Source organism: Bos indicus x Bos taurus, chromosome 12, assembly GCF_003369695.1.
Source record: "Bos indicus x Bos taurus breed Angus x Brahman F1 hybrid chromosome 12, Bos_hybrid_MaternalHap_v2.0, whole genome shotgun sequence".
In the NCBI taxonomy this organism is placed as follows: domain Eukaryota; kingdom Metazoa; phylum Chordata; class Mammalia; order Artiodactyla; family Bovidae; genus Bos; species Bos indicus x Bos taurus.
In genome coordinates this window covers 2,036,111-2,055,601 of record NC_040087.1, presented here as the reverse complement: position 1 = coordinate 2,055,601, position 19,491 = coordinate 2,036,111, and the positions used below count along the sequence as shown (strand labels likewise).

At 40.5% G+C, this 19,491-nt stretch overlaps 1 pseudogene; it reads right to left on the bottom strand.

Annotated features, from left to right (window-relative positions):
• Positions 1–252: 252 nt before the first annotated feature.
• LOC113902074 lies at positions 253–15,860 on the bottom strand (annotated as a pseudogene).
• Positions 15,861–19,491: the final 3,631 nt, after the last annotated feature.

Below are 19,491 nucleotides of genomic sequence, written 5' to 3'. Positions count from 1 at the left end.
CATACGGGAAGACGTTTAACCTTGCTAGTTATCAAAGAAATACAAGCTAAAGCAGCACTGTGTTAATACCATACCATTTAAATGTGTAAAGGAAATTATATCCTGATGATTTCTACCACACATTTAAAGGAGAATTGACATCAGTCCTTTGCAAACTCTTCTAAAAAATAGAAGAGGGAACACTTTCTTCTTTTGTTGTCACTGGAAATTAACTTTATTGAGATTCTGCCAGTTGTACAATCTATTCCGATACTAAGCCCCTTCTTCCTTTGCAATTCAGTCCTTCTTAAGTGGTCCCATGAACCGTTTCTTCTCTCCCACAATCTGGAAGCAGCCATGGCCAAATTTCGAGGTGGTGTCAATAAACTTGAAGTTAACTTTCTGTAGGGTCTGCTGTTTGGTCTGCATCAGCAAAGACTTGCACAGGCTGAGTACTCTCTTCTTGGTTCCTACCAAACAGTCTTTGAGCATAACAAAGTCGTTGGTCACTTTACCACAGTGGATACAGCCACCCAAAGGGCTGATGCTTTTGGGTGTAATCAGTAGAGGCATTGTTCTTGATTATTTTGCCATTCTTGATGAGGTAGCCCTGGCCAATCTTATAGATCTTCTTGTTGATCTTGTACAGTGATGGCAGCCTTTCTGCCTAGCCCAAGCCACAGAAAGACCATCCAGGCAAGATGACACACCCAAATACAGGCAGCCTCGTGAAACTCTTGGTGGGTTTTCCAGGGTACCTTCTTGGTGTACCAATGGCTGCTGATCCCTTTGTAGTGTTTGCCCTTGGTCGTCCCAATGACAAATAATCGTCTCACCCTACTCAAATATGTGGTTCACAGGGACCTGCTGCTCTAGTTTCTTATGGGCCCAGTCCAATTTTTTTGGCCACAGGGCCTCTGTTCACCTGGCTCTCCGTTAGGTGGGCCTTCTTCTGGCATAGAGGAAGCAGGCACATTTGGGTGAGGGCTGAAGTTCCTCTCCAGCTGCTTCTTGCTTTCTACATACTGTCACTTCTTACAGTATTTGGTGAGGTGTTTGTCTTATATTTAATCCCAGTTCTAATAGAAACACCTTTTGCACTCATTGCTGATATGCTTGGTAAAGACGGACTTAAAGGTCTGGAGGCCCCATATGGTTTCCGTGCAGCCCACAGTGCCCACAGTCATAAAGGGCATAGTCTCCACTATGGTCACAACCTCCACAACTTCTTTCTTATGCACTTTGGACCCTGGTCTATCAACCTTTCTCACAACATGGGTCATGCCAGCCTGGTAGCCAAGGAAAGCTGAGAGGTACACGGGCTTGGAAGAACCATCCTTGGGGAAGCCTGTCACCTTCCCCTGGTGCTGGCTGCTGCACTTCTAAGGCAGGAAGCCCAGGAACCAATGCCTGGGAGACATCCTGCCATCAGATGCTGCCTGTAGAAGTCCAAGAATCCTTTCTGTGAAGCCAGTATGACCCTGATACCAAAGCCAGACAAAGACATCACAAGAAAACTACAGACCAATATCTTATAAATATAGATGCAAAAATCTTCAACAAAATACTAGCAAACTAAATACTAGCAACATATAAAAATATAATACACCATAACCAAGTAGGATTTATCCGCTCAAAGCATGGGTAATTCAATCACAAAAATCATTCAATATATTATACCACATTAATGCAGTGAAGAGAAAAAAACAACATGATCGTCTCAACAGACACAGAAAAAGCATTTGGCAAAATCTAATATCCTTTTATGAAAAAAAAAAAACTCAATAAACTGAAAGTAGAATGCCCTCTGCCTAATACAGGCCATGTCTAAAAATCCACAACTAACATCATTCTTAAAGAAGGAAAACTAGATCCTCCAAGGTTAGGAATAATACAAGAATATCTGCTCTTACCACATCTATTCAGTGTTATACTAGAGGTACTAGTTAGAGCAATTAGGCAAGAAAATGAAATAAAAGACATCCAGATTGGAAAGACTCTCTTACATTCTATTTATCTGTGTACCTGTTTTAATGCCTATATGATATGACTATATCTTTTAAATTATTTGTATGTACAGACAAGGATGGACAAAGAACGTGGACACAGGAAACCAAGTGATTAGTTAGCATGCTATAATCATTGGGATCACACTCCTTCATTTCCTTCATTAATTATTAAGATTATGAATCGAACACAATATTCTTTGGTATTGTGATGCTTTTATATTTAAAATATTTTAAAAATACTTGAAGGAAAATTTCTGAGTGTTCTTTTGGATTTTCCTGGCATATCCATAAAGATGTGTGTGTACTCTGGATATCTAGAAGATAATTCTGACCAGGAGAAAACACCAGGTGATCATAACAACACTGGAAGATGCAGCCCAGTGGAGGGAGATGGGAGCCCACATCCTCTGCAGAACAGCCTGGCTAACATTGTCTCCTGGAAGAGCAACCAGGCTGGTGGGGGTAAACATAGGCTTCCTCACTGATCAAGGCTGGGACAACAGACTCTGTGCACCATGAAAAAGAAATTTATAGTTACAGTAATGGTGATCTTGAGGAATAAAAGGCAAAGTGGCTCAGTCATTTCTGACTCTTTGTGACCCCATGGATTATACAGTCCATGGAATTCTCCAGACCAGAATATTGGGGTGGGTTGTTTTTCGCTTCTTCGGGGGATCTTCCCAACCCAGGGACTGAACCCAGGTCTCCCTCATTGCAGGCAGATTCTTTACCAGCTGAGCCAAAAGGGAAACCTGACCTTGAGGAATGCTTCTTATATAAATCACATCAAGAACATCACTGGATCTTGAAACAAAAGTTAAGAAAAAAAGATATATTTTTAAAGCAGAATACATGCATATTTACATATCATAATGTACACAATTCACGTTTACACTAGGTGAGTACTTATATAAGGTATTTTTGCCGCTACCCACATCAAGACACTACTTTTCTAGCGTCACCAGCAGGTTCTTGATGCCCACTGATGGCTGATACCCCAGCCAAAGGCAACCACTCTCTGACCTGTATAACCATAGACTTAGGTTTGTTGACTTTGAAACTGACAAATATGGGATTGCTCAGCATGTTCTCTTTGTGTCCCATTTCTCTTGCTAAGCATTATGCTGGGAGATTCCTCCATGATGCACATGTGCATTCTGTTTCAGTGCTGTGTAGTACAGGATTTACAATTCTTATCATCTGCCTCCTGTAGAACATAGGAAGGCTAGCAAATTTCCTTTTATTTAAATTTCACTCTGATGTTAAACAAATGCAGGATTATATAAACTATCTTAAGAGGGAAAAGTTTAAAATAATAATAATAATAAAAAAATAATTTCCCTAAGAGCATTTGGTCCTGATAGGAGGACAAACAGAGTCAGCTGGAGAACTGTTGCTTCTAAACAAATAAAATGGGCAGATGCTTGGGAAAAATCTGTACCACTGTATGGCAATCCTGTGGAGAGGGTAGGTGAAGTAGAAGGACCGATCAAGTGGCAGAAGTGGCAAACAAGGGAAATTCACAAGCCTGGGAGGGTTTGCAGGGAGCACACAGTGGTCACATGACCCTTGCAGTGTGATTCTGTCCTATTGTAAAGCTATCTTGCCTGTTTCAGGCAGAAGATCAGGTTAGGTTCAGATGAGGAAAAGCTTTCATTTTGGTCATAGTTGTCAGTAAGCGACTTTTTTCAAACACCAGGTTTCTAGACAACAGCAAACAAGCTTTGGTTGTAAAAGGAGAATCTGTCCCTAAGAGCTATAAACCTCATTCCAGAACTTGCTCTGGGAGGACATCAGAGGTTATATTATGTTAAATAGTAATAGTAGTAATAATATTAGTGTAAGTGTTCTTATTTAATGGGGAGGTTGGGGCACGAGTTTTCTCTATTTATAGCTGGTGACCTTCTCAGTGGTTCTTCTCCTTCTTAGAGACTGGTGTATGAATCTTTATTTCCTAGAAAGGAAAACTAATTATTAACTTGTGAATATCTACAGAAGTTGGCAGGTAAGCTTGTTGGCTGCTCATTAATCCAGCTTTCTATTGACAGAGAAAATTTCTTTGTTTGTCATAACTAAACAAATTAAAATGTATAGAACATATTTTGAGCAGTTAAATAGTTTCAGTTTCTCTATAATTAAGGTAAAATAAGCTGGCAGTCATTAAGGTCTGTGTGACCTTGGGGAAATTAGTTCTTGGAGTCTGGGTTTCCTCAACTGTAAAACTATGACTTTAAATTGAGAATTCTAAAGTGCATTTTTAAATGCTAATATAATAAATTTCTAATTCAAGTCATGTAGAAAATCTAAAAAAAATTCCCCTTAAATGTTAGGCTTAGCCTTACATCAGCATTGACTCCAGGAACCCAACATTTGATTTTGAATGACTTTGAATTATATTCTGCTTGAATCTGGGTGCTACATTTAGAGCTCACAGTGTACCCCATTGAAGCAGCAGGGAGGCACCAGGAGGCAAAAGAACAATTACTTCTTGAAAAAGAGTGATGAGACCCTGACAATAGAGTGGTCTTTTCAGTTTAGATAGAGAAAGTGCCAAATGACAGATAACATTAGATTAATTTGAGATCCAGAGAACATTTAGGTCAGGCTAACAAATTTATCTTTATTTGTGCTCTTAGCAACCTGTGTACCAAGTGTTTATTACTCTTGGACAGGTGCCTTCTGTTTATCTGGGAAGAGCTCATTGAGACACGAGTGTCCATTACATAGGTGTGACATTAAGTGATAGGGAGTTGCGTGTCAAGCCCATGTTGTAAGAGACTGTGTTCTATGAGGAGGAAATGTTTATGATTAAGAATTTCTTAGATAAAATGTAGGTTTAGGCTAGATTTAAATTATCCTGAATTATAAGATGATTGCCAGGGAAAACATATGGTCATACTCCATGGATTTGTGCTTATTTCAGGCAAAATCATTCCTGACACCCATTCCTCCTTTTACTGCCCAATATTCAGCTGTCAAGTGCTGATGCAAGGCACGGAAATTCCATTTTTCTTTTCTCCTGCAGAAAGCACAAAGATCCTCCCATGCAATCTTCTAGGCTATTGTCATATGGTATGATTTATGTATTTCTTGTATGCTTCTTTCTTTTTAAAACTGGAAGTATATTCTTCTGTTTTATTGGACTATTTATTCTCTTGACACCCTTGGATGTGAGTTAATGGAACCATGATAAAAGGATAGAGAAGTAGAACAAACAAGCCTGATGGTATAGATTCAGGACTGCCTGACAGATTAAAGATGGCAAGGATAGGAACAAAAGATAAAAATCACCCGACTCATGTGTACTAGGATGGTCCCAATAAACCAGTGCTTGAAGGTTTTGCTACACTGACTCTGAAAAATAAATGCAGAAAAGACTGAATTATGACTGTAGGGATTAAGGAAACATGTTTGCTTTCCTTAAAAAGTTTAATTTTGATACATTAAATGTAAATGCTTAATCTAATAGCCTAGCACAATACTTTGCACTAAATGAGCTTTTAATAGATATTTGTCAAATAAAGTCAGGGAAAGGAGTTGGTACATGTGAGGTCAAGGAGATGGAATAGGCAGACACCTATTAGTTTGTCTGCCACCAGCTGACAGGTCCTGCTGGTTGTGATTGGTGTAGGGATGGACACCCAAACTGAAACAATCCTGGTACCTTCTCTCCACAGTGATGGCCCAGAGAAGTGCCTTAAACAAAATCCAAGCCAACTGGAAGGCCTCCCCAGTACTTTAAAAATTGTAAACATGGAAACTCATGATAAAGCTGGGAAAATGTAAGCGTGAAGACTGCTGGTTGTCTCTCTTCCATCAGGTTAGTTCAGTCACTCAGTTGTGTCTGGCTCTTTGCGACCCCATGGACCACAGATCAGGAGGAAGTAAGCCTGATGTGGAGAAGTTAACCCACAGACAGAGACAAGAAAGGGAGAAAAGTCCTGGCCACATTTATCCCTGGCTCCAGCTGTTCCCCCAGCCCAGTTTTATCCTTGCCTCTTGTGAGATTTGATCACTCGAGCCAACCCTACCTCCTTCACAAAAGCTCAAAAAGTCCTCACTAATACAAGGGACACTTAAAGTAGAAGTAGAACTGGGCTGATTTGAAAGCAACTAGACTCTTCCCAGGTGGCGCTAGCGGTTAAAGTACCTACCTGCCTGCCAATGCAGAGGAGGTAAGAGACATGGGTTTGATCCCTGAGAAGGGAAGATTCCCTGCAGGAGTGCATGGCAGCCCGCTCCAGTATTCTTGCCTGGAGAATCTCATGGACAGAGGAGCCTGGAGGGCTACAGTCCACGGGGTTGCAAAGAGTCGGACAGGGCTGAGCAAGGATGCACAGACTCTAAGCACTGTGAGGATCATGTCTTTTGTCTTTCATTCACAGTGCTTGGTGCAGGTGGTAATCGATAACTGTAGAGTCAATCCAAATATATTTATTAAGTATCCAGGAAACATGCTAAGTCCTGGGAATAAAACAGTGAGCAAGACAAATGCAGCCCTTGCCCTTGAGAAGCTTTAAGTCAAGAAAGAGCACAGACATAACTGGCAGTGGTGATAAAAAGTAAGGCTTTCTTGACAGAGGAGTATTTACTTAGGGTTATTGGCTGACAGATAGATAGCCTAGCTAATCTAGGCTATCTAAGCAAAGAAGGAATTGTTAACTAACGGGCTGTTTCAGAGAACCCGAGGGAGAGAATGCAGCCTAACCTTAGAGAGGACAGAGACAGGGACTGGAGAGACACTGTCCACCAGAAGTGTTCTTTCTGACTCTCCTCTCTGCTTCTCTTCATCTGTTCCCCAAGATGGTTCACCAGTCTGAGTGCTATTCTAAAGCACTGGTCACAGTTAAAAATCTGGTCACAGCTCCCAAGAACAAAGCTATCTAAGGAAAATAAATTGCCTAGGATTCCTCTGAAGAGGAATACCTAGTTTGAAGTAATCCTCGGATGAGTTGGTGGGCTGAGTGGGTGAGCCCTGAGGACATGCTCAAATTGCACAAGCTGAGTGCTACAAAATCTACACATAAACCAAGAAGAGTGTGACTGAGGAGGGACAGGGTTAGAAAGGACAGGGAGGAGGGAAGAAACTGCATGACTACCCTTCTCCTCGTTAACAACAGATTACAGAAGTTGAAAGATATTTGATGACCAGGTATTTGTAATGATAATGGTGATAGAGAACTGAGTTCTGTCTGGGTTGGAACAAATGAGACAGTCCATGGCAAGAAGGAAGACAGCCTTCTTATATAACTTAGAAACCCAGCTACCTGGATAGGCTCATTCTCTCAATGCTGCCAGAGGAGGAACTCTGATCGGCTGGTCTTGGGACTGGTCTGTTTGACAGGTGAGTGGGATCATGTACAAAATGACAAGGAGGTAGACGAATAGTTAAAGGGATTCTTGAGAACTGGTCAGATGTTCTGAAAAGTCTTCAATACAGGGAGGAAATGGGTGTCCAGGAAACATATAAGAGAAGTGTCTCATGCTAAATATTCTTCAAATAAAAGAATGAGTTAAACCAGATTTTCTCGTATGATTTGTCAAAAGCTGTGATATATACAGGAGGGAAAAAAAAAAAAAAAAAACTATGAGATAGTTGAAGTCAAGAGTAAGAAAATGCCATGAGGCAGAAAGAGTAAGTAGAATCTGTGATCTTGAGTGAAGCAGAAGCTGAGGCAGAGGCGGAGTTCTCTGATGTGGGGAGGGCCAACAGCAACCTTGTGAGCCGCTGAATGCTGTTCTCAGTGTCCTTGCAGTCCTACTCGGAACAGAGAGCTATTATTCCCAAGACCTGGTGGTTTAAATGCTGGACTTTTCCTTGTTTTTCTTATTTCCTTATTTTCTCCAGTATTCTTATAAGTAACTACCGTGGTTGAGCTGTCCTGAACATATTTATGTTTCTGAGAATCTGAAAGAGCTTAATAATCAAACAAGCAATGAAAGAGAGAAAAGAGGGAGGTAGGAAGAGGGCAGAGTGTGAGAGAGGAAGGAAAGAAGGAGAAAGAGAAAAAGAAGTGAGAAGGCTCCAGGCTAGCATGTGAATTTTTATAATTGACTTAAGAATTAAGTTCTACCTTTAGACAATGGAATTTTTGCACCTTGTTTTATGTCCGTGGATATGTTCCAGTGTCTCCTAGTTTACAGTCTATGGGAACTTGAATTTGTATCCTATTGTTATGTGAAAATTGTATAAATCTTAATTATGTTGAATTGGTTCACAGTAATTTTCAGGTCTACTATATCCTTCAACTTCTCTGTGTATTCATTCTATTGATTTTTGAGAGTTTGATATTGAAACTCCAACTAAAAATCTACCCAAAATTTATTTATGTAAAAAATAATTGTAAGATATAGTGGAACTATATGTAACCTTGTTTTGTATTTTCCAGGTTTCTTGTAAATATGTTATCATGTGCTGTGTGCGCCCAGTCACTTCAGTCTTGTCTGACTCTGTGACTCTATGGACTGTAGCCCGCCAGGCTCCTTTGTCCATGGGATTCTCCAGGTAAGAATACTGGAGTGGGTTGCCTTGCCCTCCTCCAGGGATCAAACCCACATCTCCTGCGTCTTCTGCATTGCAGGTGGATTCTTTAATGCTGAGCCACTGGGGAAGCTCAAAATATATCATACTTTCATAATTAAAAAAAATTTTTTTAAAGAGTCAAGTTCTTCCCTTCAACTGGGTTCCTTTCTCAGAGTTTCTGTTTGCCTCTCCATACCCGCTTTTTTATTCCCTATAATCCTTTTTCTCTCAGACTCTGTGTGAAAAACCTATCCTACCAGTCTTTCTCATTTCCCTTTCTATTTAGTTACAGATAGTGATGTGCAGATGCTAACCGGGTTATTTAACACTTGACTTATGCAAATTTGACCTTATACAAATTATTACATAAGGCTCATAATAAAATTTTAGAGATGTAGACAATTTTGCATTATGTATGGAAACAAAAAGTATTCTAGTGTGTAGATGAATGCTAAGAAGCAAGGCCTAAAATAGCCCTTACGAGGAAAAGGACAATTGCTCCTGACCTTTGCTGTCTCTCCATCCCTGCATTGACGGGTTCCTTCACCTCTACTGTGGTAGGATCTGCAGTGAAATGCTCAGGCCTGGGGTCCCACTGCTGGGCGAGTCACATCCTTTTTCTATCATTTGCTGGCTGAGTGACCTTGGGTAAATCATATAATATCTCTAAACCTCAATTACCTAACCTACACAGTAGAGATAATAAGGTTTCATTCCTTGGAGTTGCTATAAGAAATAATCGGATAGTGTTAGCATAATGCCCAGCCTGTAGTGAATATCCTTGCCAAGAAACTGAGAGCCCGATACTACTTACCCTAATGATAAGATTCTTTCTTTCCTGACTGACTAGTTAAGCCCTTTTCAACTTTTGAGTCATGAAAAAACAAGGCACACACTGGAGAGCATCAGTAGTAGAAATGTGGTCCTCTGGGGCTTCAGATCAAAAACTATTCCTTTTTTCAGATGTGAATTGGATGGATCTGAATTCGTATGAAGTGAATTGCATGTTCTTCTTAAATGCTTTTCCAGGTGTTTGGCAGGGCTCTCAATTTCCTCTTTCCAGATTCCTTTCTTTCATTCCAGGCTCTCTTGCATAAATAGATGTGAGGGGAAAAGCACTTAAATTGAGTTTAGAGGAAGAGAAGGAGGGTTCAAGGTTTGTAACCTAAATAGTCTCCCTATTAAAAACAACTTCCTGCAGAAACTCAGGTCACATGCCTTTAAACTACAGTACAGTGGAATAAAACACTCCTCAGCTCTCATTGAATGGGGAATTTATCAGGTTGCCTTTTTAAAAATCTCCTTTTGTGGAACCAGTGAGAGTCTCGGGAACCATGTTCATATCCATAATAATGAAGCCAGATAAGGGTGCACGACTCAGATTCTGCCCATCAAAAAATGAACTATCCAAGCACCATGTGAAAAGCTTTGATAAGGCTCTGGGAAGACAGTTTATGCAGTCCATTTGTCATTGAATATGGTCTCATCCTTAGCACAACATTTTTAAACAGCTTGATTTTTTAAAAAATCAATAGTCCTTGAGTAAGAATGATATCCGGACAACAATCTTCAATTTAATATTGAGGGCTTTTTTCACATCTCTTTTAGCTTTAAACCAACTGGCTTGTATCAAAGTATAAATTCCAACAATGATGTTCCAATGCTTCCAGATTAATCCTTTCTTACTTTTGTCATGTAACACAGGTACAGACTCTTTTCTCTCTTACCAGTGGTTTCTGAATTTGACTTTTGAGCTGGGGAAACTCTTTTATCAAATAAAATCTTACTCAGAAGTCAACAGCAGAGAGGAACAGTTTAGGAAGTTCTCCTATCAGGAAGATTGTTGGAAAACCACCGCCCTATGCCAGGAATGCTTTGTCTGACTGGCAGACTTCATAGCCAGAATAGAGAAGCAATCAACATGCAATTTGCTCAAAGGATGACAATTTATTAAGTAGCACACAAATAGAAAATAATAATATATAATAGCTACATTCATGAAAAAGTTGCTTTACAGTATTCTGCTTTGCCACTAGGCATAGAAATGGCTGCAGGTTTAAGACTGCATTTTCAGGTCTGCATTCTCTGCTTTCGCCAAGGTTTGACAGGCTGGAGTTCTGGAGCAACCCATAATAAGCAGTTGGCTTTCTTGCCTCTCTCCAGAATGAGCTTCCCCTCAGTAATTAGTTTGCACACATCCTAAGTCCAGGCCTTTCAATTCTGGGGACTGATCACTGGAAATGTGGGTCCAGACCATGGCCCACCCAAAGATGGTACAAAGACATTCTCCCAAACTGCTCTGACTTTGACATAAGACTGGAGAGAATGGAATGTTTCCTCCAACCCAAGCATGATACATTTTTTAAAAAAAGGATCCTAGAGGCATTATTTTATAATAACAACCCCTTGTATTATTTTTGAGAAGACTAACCATCCTTACAATGAGCCCCATTTTCTAACTCCAGAGTGAAATACTGGTTTTTTGTAAACCTAGAAAGGAAAAGCTTTTCAAGTTTCTAAACAAAAAGTTACCCAGCAGACTAGTGGAGTAGGGCAAATACAGTAGCATGGTCTTACTTGTATAGCACAAAACTAGGTATATCAATGCATCAGGAATTTTTCAGAGGGTAAGACAGTCGTGATTGTGCATTTTCCTTTTGAACCCTTGCATTGAAACGTTCCTTTTGCTCTGTCTCCCAGTTTCTCTGCCATTGTTCCTTCCATGCAGGCCTGCACCATTCCCCTGAGCTGCTGCTAGTCTTATCAATAAGGAGGTTTATGCTTCATGTCTGTCTCCTTATAACCGACTCCTTTTCACTAAGGGTAGTAAGGAGTAAGGCTGTCCTGGAGCTCTGTCACACAGGCTCCTTATGATTGTTAAATTTTCAAAAATGTTGCAAGCCACTCTTAAAAATTGAATTGTGTAAACTTAGAACTAAGCTAATTTTTTAAAAATAATAAACACTCAAAATTCGTCACTTCTTTGCTATTTTACAACTGCCTGCATTTATTGTGTTTATGGCAGAAATTTCATAGAAGGTTATGCTATTCTGTGACTTCTTTCCATTCTACATTCAGTGATATCAGGTTGGCAACTTGAAATCAATCTTTGCAAGAGCATTTACGCTATGGAAATTGTTCAGTACAAAAAAGTTAGGGCTTTTTTATTTTCTGGAGAGCTAGTTGTTAAATGTTTACCATCACATTCTTGGCAAAGACAGTGTCAATGGATGTCTATTTCTTTGTGGATGCCTGACCAAACCCTGACTTAAGTTTCCACGACTGGTTTGTGGGACAGTTTCCCATCAACTAGCTATTTTCTAATAATGCTGTGAACTCTGATGGTCACAAGTGGTTTCCCTTGTTCTTCAGTGATCACTAGTGAACACTGAAAATCAGTAGTAATGAAGAATTGAGTTGCTGCTGCTACTGCTGCTAAGTCGCTTCAGTCGTGTCCCACTCTGTGCGACCCCATAGATGGCAGCCCACCAGGCTCCCCCGTCCCTGGGAGTCTCCAGGTAAGAACACTGGAGTGGGTTGCCATTTCCTTCTCCAATGCATGAAAGTGAAAAGTGAAAGTGAAGTCGTTCAGTCATGTCTGACTCTTAGCAACCCCAGGGACTGCAGCCCACCAGGCTCCTCCATCCATGGGATTTTCCAGGCAAGAGTACTTAGGTTTCAACAAAAAATAAAAACACTGTGTCAATCAACTGTGTGGGTAACACCTTACATTGTTAGAAAAGCAGCAAAGATATGGAACTCATAAATCGATTGCATAAACATATCGGACAGAGATAGAGAAGAAGCTGTCCCAAGAGGAAGGACATAAATTGAGTTAGGTGAAAAGAAAGGAATGTATGTAACGAGAAAATGCACTGAATGGGTCCACAATTGGGGGATATGTGAACTTATTAGCTAGAGTCTGGGATATTTTTGCTAGGCAATAGTTTGTCATTGGTAGAAAGAAGATTTTACTGAAGTTAGAGGGTTAGATCATAGAAGAGTGAGTTAGTGAGCATCTAATGGTGAGTATCATATGTGCTCATGCCCAAGGCCAGGCCTACCTGTGTGTGGGAGGGATGTGTTACTTGCTGGTGCCTTTCTGTATTGTGGCCTTTTAGGGACGCCATTGAATGTGTCTGCTTTCCTGGAACTCGGGACCTTTACATCTCTGAATACAGGCAGTGTTCATCTCTGCCTAAGTCGCTAATGTACCTCTAGTCTCCAGTGCTTTTCTAGAATTAGCCTCTCTCCTTGATGATTAATCCTAACAACATTTTCATTGGTAGATAAGGTGTGTCTGTTTCAAATAGGGCTGGGACTAGGGTGATTGTTTCTGGTGCAAAGTTTAAAGGACAAAAACTTCATAATCAAGATAAATACTTTAATGCAATGTTTCAAGATAGCAAAATTAATGTAAAAATCCACAATTTTTTTATTAAATATTCCAAAAACTTGGATGAAATATTCACATTTTAAATAACAACAGCATCATAGTTTAGTAAGAAGAGTGAGAGTTCTTATTTATAAACCAGTCTTCCAAATGAACTGCTTTCTTTCCATTCTCTCCTTTCTTGTGAGCGTTTACCCAGTTATCTCCTCTCTCTCTTAGACCTTTAGATTCCTCTCAGGGACGACTTGGTCCCCAAAGGCTACAAACTGCTTAAGCATCAGCTAGCTTTAAAACAAAACATAGACTGCCTCACCTCAATTGCCTTGACTTCCTTCCAGCTGTCGACTCTCTGATCTTCCCTTTACATGTTTCAAGTTTCTTGAAAAAAAAAAAAAGAGTCCACGTTCAGTATCTTTGTGTTCTCACTTCCCATTGGTGTTTTCTCACTGGACAATGTTGATTATTCCTGATGTGCTGTTTTTTTCTTTTTTTCCATACTGCATGGCTTGTGGGATCTTAGTTCCCCAACCAGGGACTGAACCCAGATCTACAGCAGTGATACCCATGTCGTAACCACTGGACGGCCAGAGAAGTCCTCATCCCTGTCTTCTTGAGGAATCTCTTCTCTTTTGACTTCTATGATGCCACGTTTCTCCTGCTCCCCAACTTTCCTCCTCAGACTTTTTGCAGGCTTGTTTATTCTTGCCCTGTCTAAAATGTCGGTAATTCCCCTGAGCTGACGTTAGTCCTCTTCTCCTCTCTTTCCTCCTTTGGTGACCACGTACCTCCCCACAGATCACTGTCACCAAGGAGCACATGACTCTTGTCCACTTCCAAGTCTTTCCTGAGCTACAGATTCCTACATAAACCATCCCCCTTGGCCCTCCCTTAGGAAACTCAAATTCAACATATCCAAACGGCCATCATTTGCCACCGCCTCAGTCTGCTTTTCCCAAACTGTTCAGGTGGCCCTGGGAAGCCAACAAAGAAGACACTTGAGTCTTCCCTTTCAACGGCCTAGGGCTCAGGAGCCCGGAATGCCCTTGGAGATGCCACCTCCGCCATGGAAGGAGCTGCCAGTGGAGGCCCCAGGGCCCCTTTCAGTATCTGTGCACTCCCCTGGGACACAGAGCTCCTGGAGGCCGTCCTCCCACGGTCTGCTCAGGGCATCCGTCCCACTCTTCCTTTCTGCCACCCCACTGCCTTTCTGCCCTCCCTCCCTCCCTCTGTGCAGAAATACGAGCCTTCTTGTTTCCTCTGCACCTTTCATCTCCCCACCTTCCTTCCTTCAGTTCTCGGCTAATACAGAAAGCTTCAGAAAGACCATCCCCAGCCACTTGACATAAAATCAGCAGCCCACTCCCCTGCTGCCCCTCGTGCCCTCATCTGCTTCACTTTTGTGCACATCGCTTATACGCATCTGACTTATATCAATATTTATTTGACTGTTTATTGTCCTTTCCCATCAGTATGTATACATTTCCTGAAAACAGACTCTATTTTATAAACTCTGTAAAATCATTACCTAAAACAATGTCTGACATTTAGTAGATGTATAATAAATGATTGTTAAATGAATGAACGATGATTTCCTGTCACATCCACTCTAACATGTATCATCTCTATTAGTGTCCTCTTTCACACATTCAATACATGTTGCCCTCGACCCTTGGCTGAGCCCTGCACAGAGCTGGGGCCCGCCTGCTGCTTCAGATTGCCCTGTCTCCAGCCAATACTTTTGGAACTGTCCCCCTCACTGGTCTCCATGTTTTCAGTCAAGCTTCCCTTTTACCTCTTCATCATGCTGTGCAAGATTCTCTTTCCAACTTAGCTCAAATTGATAGTTTTTCTCTGACATTTTTTTCAACAACTTCAGGGGAATTGTTGGACGTTCCCTGAGTCCCAGTGTATCTTGTAGAAGTAGTTATCACAGCTCATATACCATGGCACTTTGCTACACTTACTTACACAGCTATTATACTCTATTTGAATGCAAGCCCACTGAGGGCAGATACTACCATTTATTTGCCCCGGATGGAGGAGCCTGGTGGGCTGCAGTCCATGGGGTCGCTATGAGTCGGACACGACTGAGCGACTTCACTTTCACTTTTCACTTTCATGCATTGGAGAAGGAAATGGCAACCCACTCCAGTGTTCTTGCCTGGAGAATCCCAGGGACGTGGGAGCCTGGTGGGCTGCCGTCTATGGGGTCGCACAGAGTCGGACACGACTGAAGCGACTTAGCAGCAGCAGCAGCAAGTCTTCTTTACCCTTACTACTAATACAATGCCAGGGTATCATGAAGGCTCGATAAATATTTGTTGAATAAGTGAAGTCATAGTATATTCAATGAGTTATTTACCCTTATGCTAGAGTTCAAAGCTCTTATTAAAAAATCACAGAGTGTTTGTCTAACTTTAAGAAATAGTATGACTACATAGCTCTATATAATATGTAAAAGGCAGGTAGGGTTATCTCCCTCTAACAGAAGGAACACTGGATTTATATCTGTATCCTAAGATTAGTTGGCACCCAAAACTGGCTTGATAGTATCAAGTCCAGTGTGCAGACTATTAAACTAGATGCTAAGGGATTATCAAAGAAAAGTATAAACATTCTCTGCCTTCGAAGATTATGTTAAATCAAGGAGAGGACAACATGCATAGAAAATAGGGCTTCATCAGACTCTTTTTAACAACCATGAAAGAGGACCACCCAAAGTTTCCAACCAAGCTGAAACTTCCTCCACGGGAAATCAGCGTCTTTGTTCAGATGACAGCTGCTTACCCAGCGAGCTGAACTCCAAGGAGAGGACAGGCGCCTCTTGCAGGCCTGCAGTGCTCTCTAACGGCCAGCTGTCCAGGGCAGGCAGCAGGATCGCGTGTTCTGAGGCTCCAGTCTCAGCATCACTTCCAGAACGCACCTGGAGGTAAGAAGCAGCCGGGGCAGAATTCATGCGGAAATGGTGAATTTCTCAAGACTATTCTAGGCTAACAATCACTGACAAGTCAATAGGCATATGCTTCCATTTTGAAGGAGGTTGCTAAAAAAAAAAAAAAATAGTAAGATCATGTTTCTAAAACTAAATCAAAACTCCACAGTCATTTCACTTCAAAATTGTGATATTCTGGCTTTCTAGGAAATGATTGTACAAAAAGAAAATGAGGCAGGAAAGTAAATTACATATGTCCCCTCCTTCCTGAACCTCCCTCCCACCTCCCACCTTTCCTGTCCCTCTAGGTAGGAAAGTAAATTAATTTGTAGACACCTTTCATGTAGTTTGAATTGTACTTTCAAACCCTTTCTCTTAATTAATCCTCATAACAATATTGCAAGATAAATATTTCTAGTCTTACTGTTATAGAAGAAGATACTGTGGGGGAAAAAGTTTCACATAAAAGTATTAATGATTTATTTCTCTCAGTATGAATCATGGAATTTTATTTCATTCTATAGGTTATATCCTATTAGTCTCATTATTAATATTGTTCCTTTCCCCAGCGTTAGCCAGGGAAGCTCCTTCAAGTGAACTTTTGTGTTTTTCACATGTCCTCATCATTTCCTTACTCTCTGACACCACAATACATTTCAGATTCCTCTCGCATTTTTCTTGCCTCAGTTCTGGAATCAGCCAAGAATATACTCCTTTTATTGGATAATGATTTAAAACCAAAATCTGAGTGCCAGGTGGGCTCAATGCTGAAATGTCACTGTTTCTAGGCTCCAGTAAGGACAAAATATAAGAAATATTAGTATAATGTATGTCTAACACATACATTCCACATACACTCTTCCCTCTCTCTCTGAATATATTAAAGACTGTGAATTCCTACTGATACCTCTGATTCCAAATTTCCACCCCGTGGTTTGTTCTAGCCTGCCTCATTCTTTCTCCAGCAGTGGGAAGCCAAACTCTCATGATCTGCAATATATTTATTTACTTAATCCATTCTGGAATACACATAATGAAGTTACTAAATTGTGAGTGAAAACCCAGTGAAGATCACAGTGAAAAGCAAGTTTAGTAACGATATTGGGTACAGTTCTTTGTCTTTAGCCTTATAATATATGGTCCCAACACTCTTTTCCAAATTTGTTGCCTGGAGTGTTTTGAGTTTCCTATACTTCCTGATTCATTTTAACTATTTTACATTCTTGCAGCCATGTATGAGAGTTCCTATTCCCCCACAGCCTGGTCAACAGAATATATTGTCATACTTCTTAATATCACCAATTACATAATGAGAACTTGTATCTCAGTGTTGTTTTAATTAGAATTTCTCTAATTATGTGTGAAACATTTAATTAATTGATATTTATAATATATTTTTATTGAAAATATTTTCATATACTGTGGACTATTTTTATACCTTTTTGGTGAGCTGTGTTTGTGTCTTTTCTCCATTTTTTCCATGAAATTCCTAGTCCTTTATCCTTCAATTTTCAAAGAGGACATTTAGGCATCTTTCTATGGATCTGTCATTTGAAATTCTGTACAGATTCTGATGCTTATATGGTAAATTCTCATTTATCTTACATGGTTGTGTTTAACTTCTATAACCAATTTCATTCCTTAGAAAGAATTTAGAGCAGCACTTCACATCTTTTTTGTAGTTATCCTGTTTGCATTTTACAAACACACATTTTAATCACAATGTGGCTAAATGGCAGCAGCAGAATCAAAAAACAAATTCATGCATAAACTCCTTCATGCAACTCTTCCATGAAATATTTACTTTCAGGAGAACAAACAAATATTTTTAAGAAAAGAAGTATATCAACTTGTCCATCCCATAATTCTGATACTCATTCTTACAAAAAGCAAGAAGTAGCTTTATAAGTAATTGCACTCAAGATAATAAGTAAAATAAGTGCAAAGAATGAAGGAATGGTGAAAAGTGCTGAAATGGAGATGTACCTAGAGATTAAGCAGCTTCACTAAGATCACATACAGTGCCACAGACTCAGCTATGCAAATTCTGGTTACCATTTAGAAGGTTTCATTTCATATTCTCATTAGTTCTTTGAGAGAACGAATAATTTATTAAACTTTGCAGATGGTACTAAATGAGGTGTTTTCAACAGAGGAAAGAATAGAAACATGGTACACATGGAACTAACAAGGTTAGAAATATGCAGTAGACAATCATGACACATGATTAATCTTGGGAAAATACCAACTATGGTGCACTGGGAGAAAACGCTGGTATTCCAAGTTAAAAGAAATCCAAGAGGATAAAACTCTATAGGGCGTGATAAATAGACCTATTAATAACTAAGACATTAAAATCACTGATACTTAATTTGAAAAAGCTTGAGAAACAAATGAATAATAATAATAATCAGCTGCATGAAGGAGCATTCACCGTCCATTCAATAGCTCACAGGTTGTTGTGTCTGGTCAGATTCAATCATCAGGTTTTGTTGAATCTGTGACATTTTTTAGAAATCTGCATTTGAACTCACAGACATCCTGCCACTCATTCCCTCTTGTTTTACATTTGGCGAATTTTATGAATTTGTGTGTGTTAATTCTCTTGTGTACTATAATACCCCTCTCCTCTTTTCAGTGCTGGGGTGGAATGTGAAACATTCTGGATCTGGCTGATTGCATCATCGTGGTACCATTTTTGATTTGATCTTATATATACTGTATTTCCCGAAAATTCTAAGATAGATCAGAGTAATGGTTGGCCAACTTTTTCTGGAAATGGTCAGATAGTAAATGTTTTAGGGTTTATGGGCTACAAAGCTCTGTCACAACTACTTAACCCTGCCATTGGAGCCAAAAGGCAGCTGTAGACAATGTTTGAAAGAATGGGCATGGCCATGTTTCATTACAGTTTGAATTTTCAAAACCCAATGACACAGTGTCAGCTGGGGCAGAAGGAGTAGCAAGTGTGAAAACCTGGACACCAGTGAGAATGTGTCTTTGTTCTTTTCAAATTTCGGTCTGCCTTGAATCTTTGTGGAGCACCCCTCTAGGGCTGGAAATACTGTCTCCTCAGTCACCCCTCACAGTATTAGCAGTAAGTCTGGCCAAGAGTCCCCGGTCCTGCAGGTGACAGGCCTCTGCTTTTCTCCTGTTTCACTGCTGTCAGAGGTTCAGCTCTCCCAAAGAGTTGCTCTCCTCAGGACCCCACTACCTATGGAGGAAGTGTTTGTCTCTTTCCTACTTTTGGTTTTCTTCAGAGATCTCTAACCTGCATCTCTTTCTTGGGATTTAGACAGCGCTGTCCTAGGACATAGCAAAGCTGGGAACATCTTTGATTCTGGTCACTCATGAGGTCCATTAGTCATTTTTGAGGCCCCGTCACTGAGGTAACCAGTGCAGAAATGAAAAAGAATCCTCCTGGTAAAGACCTAGATGCAGAAACAGTCTGTAAACAGAAGGGCACGACCGGGGCGCCTCGCCGCCTCCTCCTCCCAGCAGCCCCTCTCGCACCCCCTGCAGCCTCTGCCCCATCTCCACCTCTCCTCCCTTTCTCAGAGCAACTCTAAAGATGATTGCATCTCTCTGGGTGCCAGTGCTAGAGGTACGGGAATTAACTTTTTGCTCCAAGGTTCTCCCTTATCCGAAGAGATCA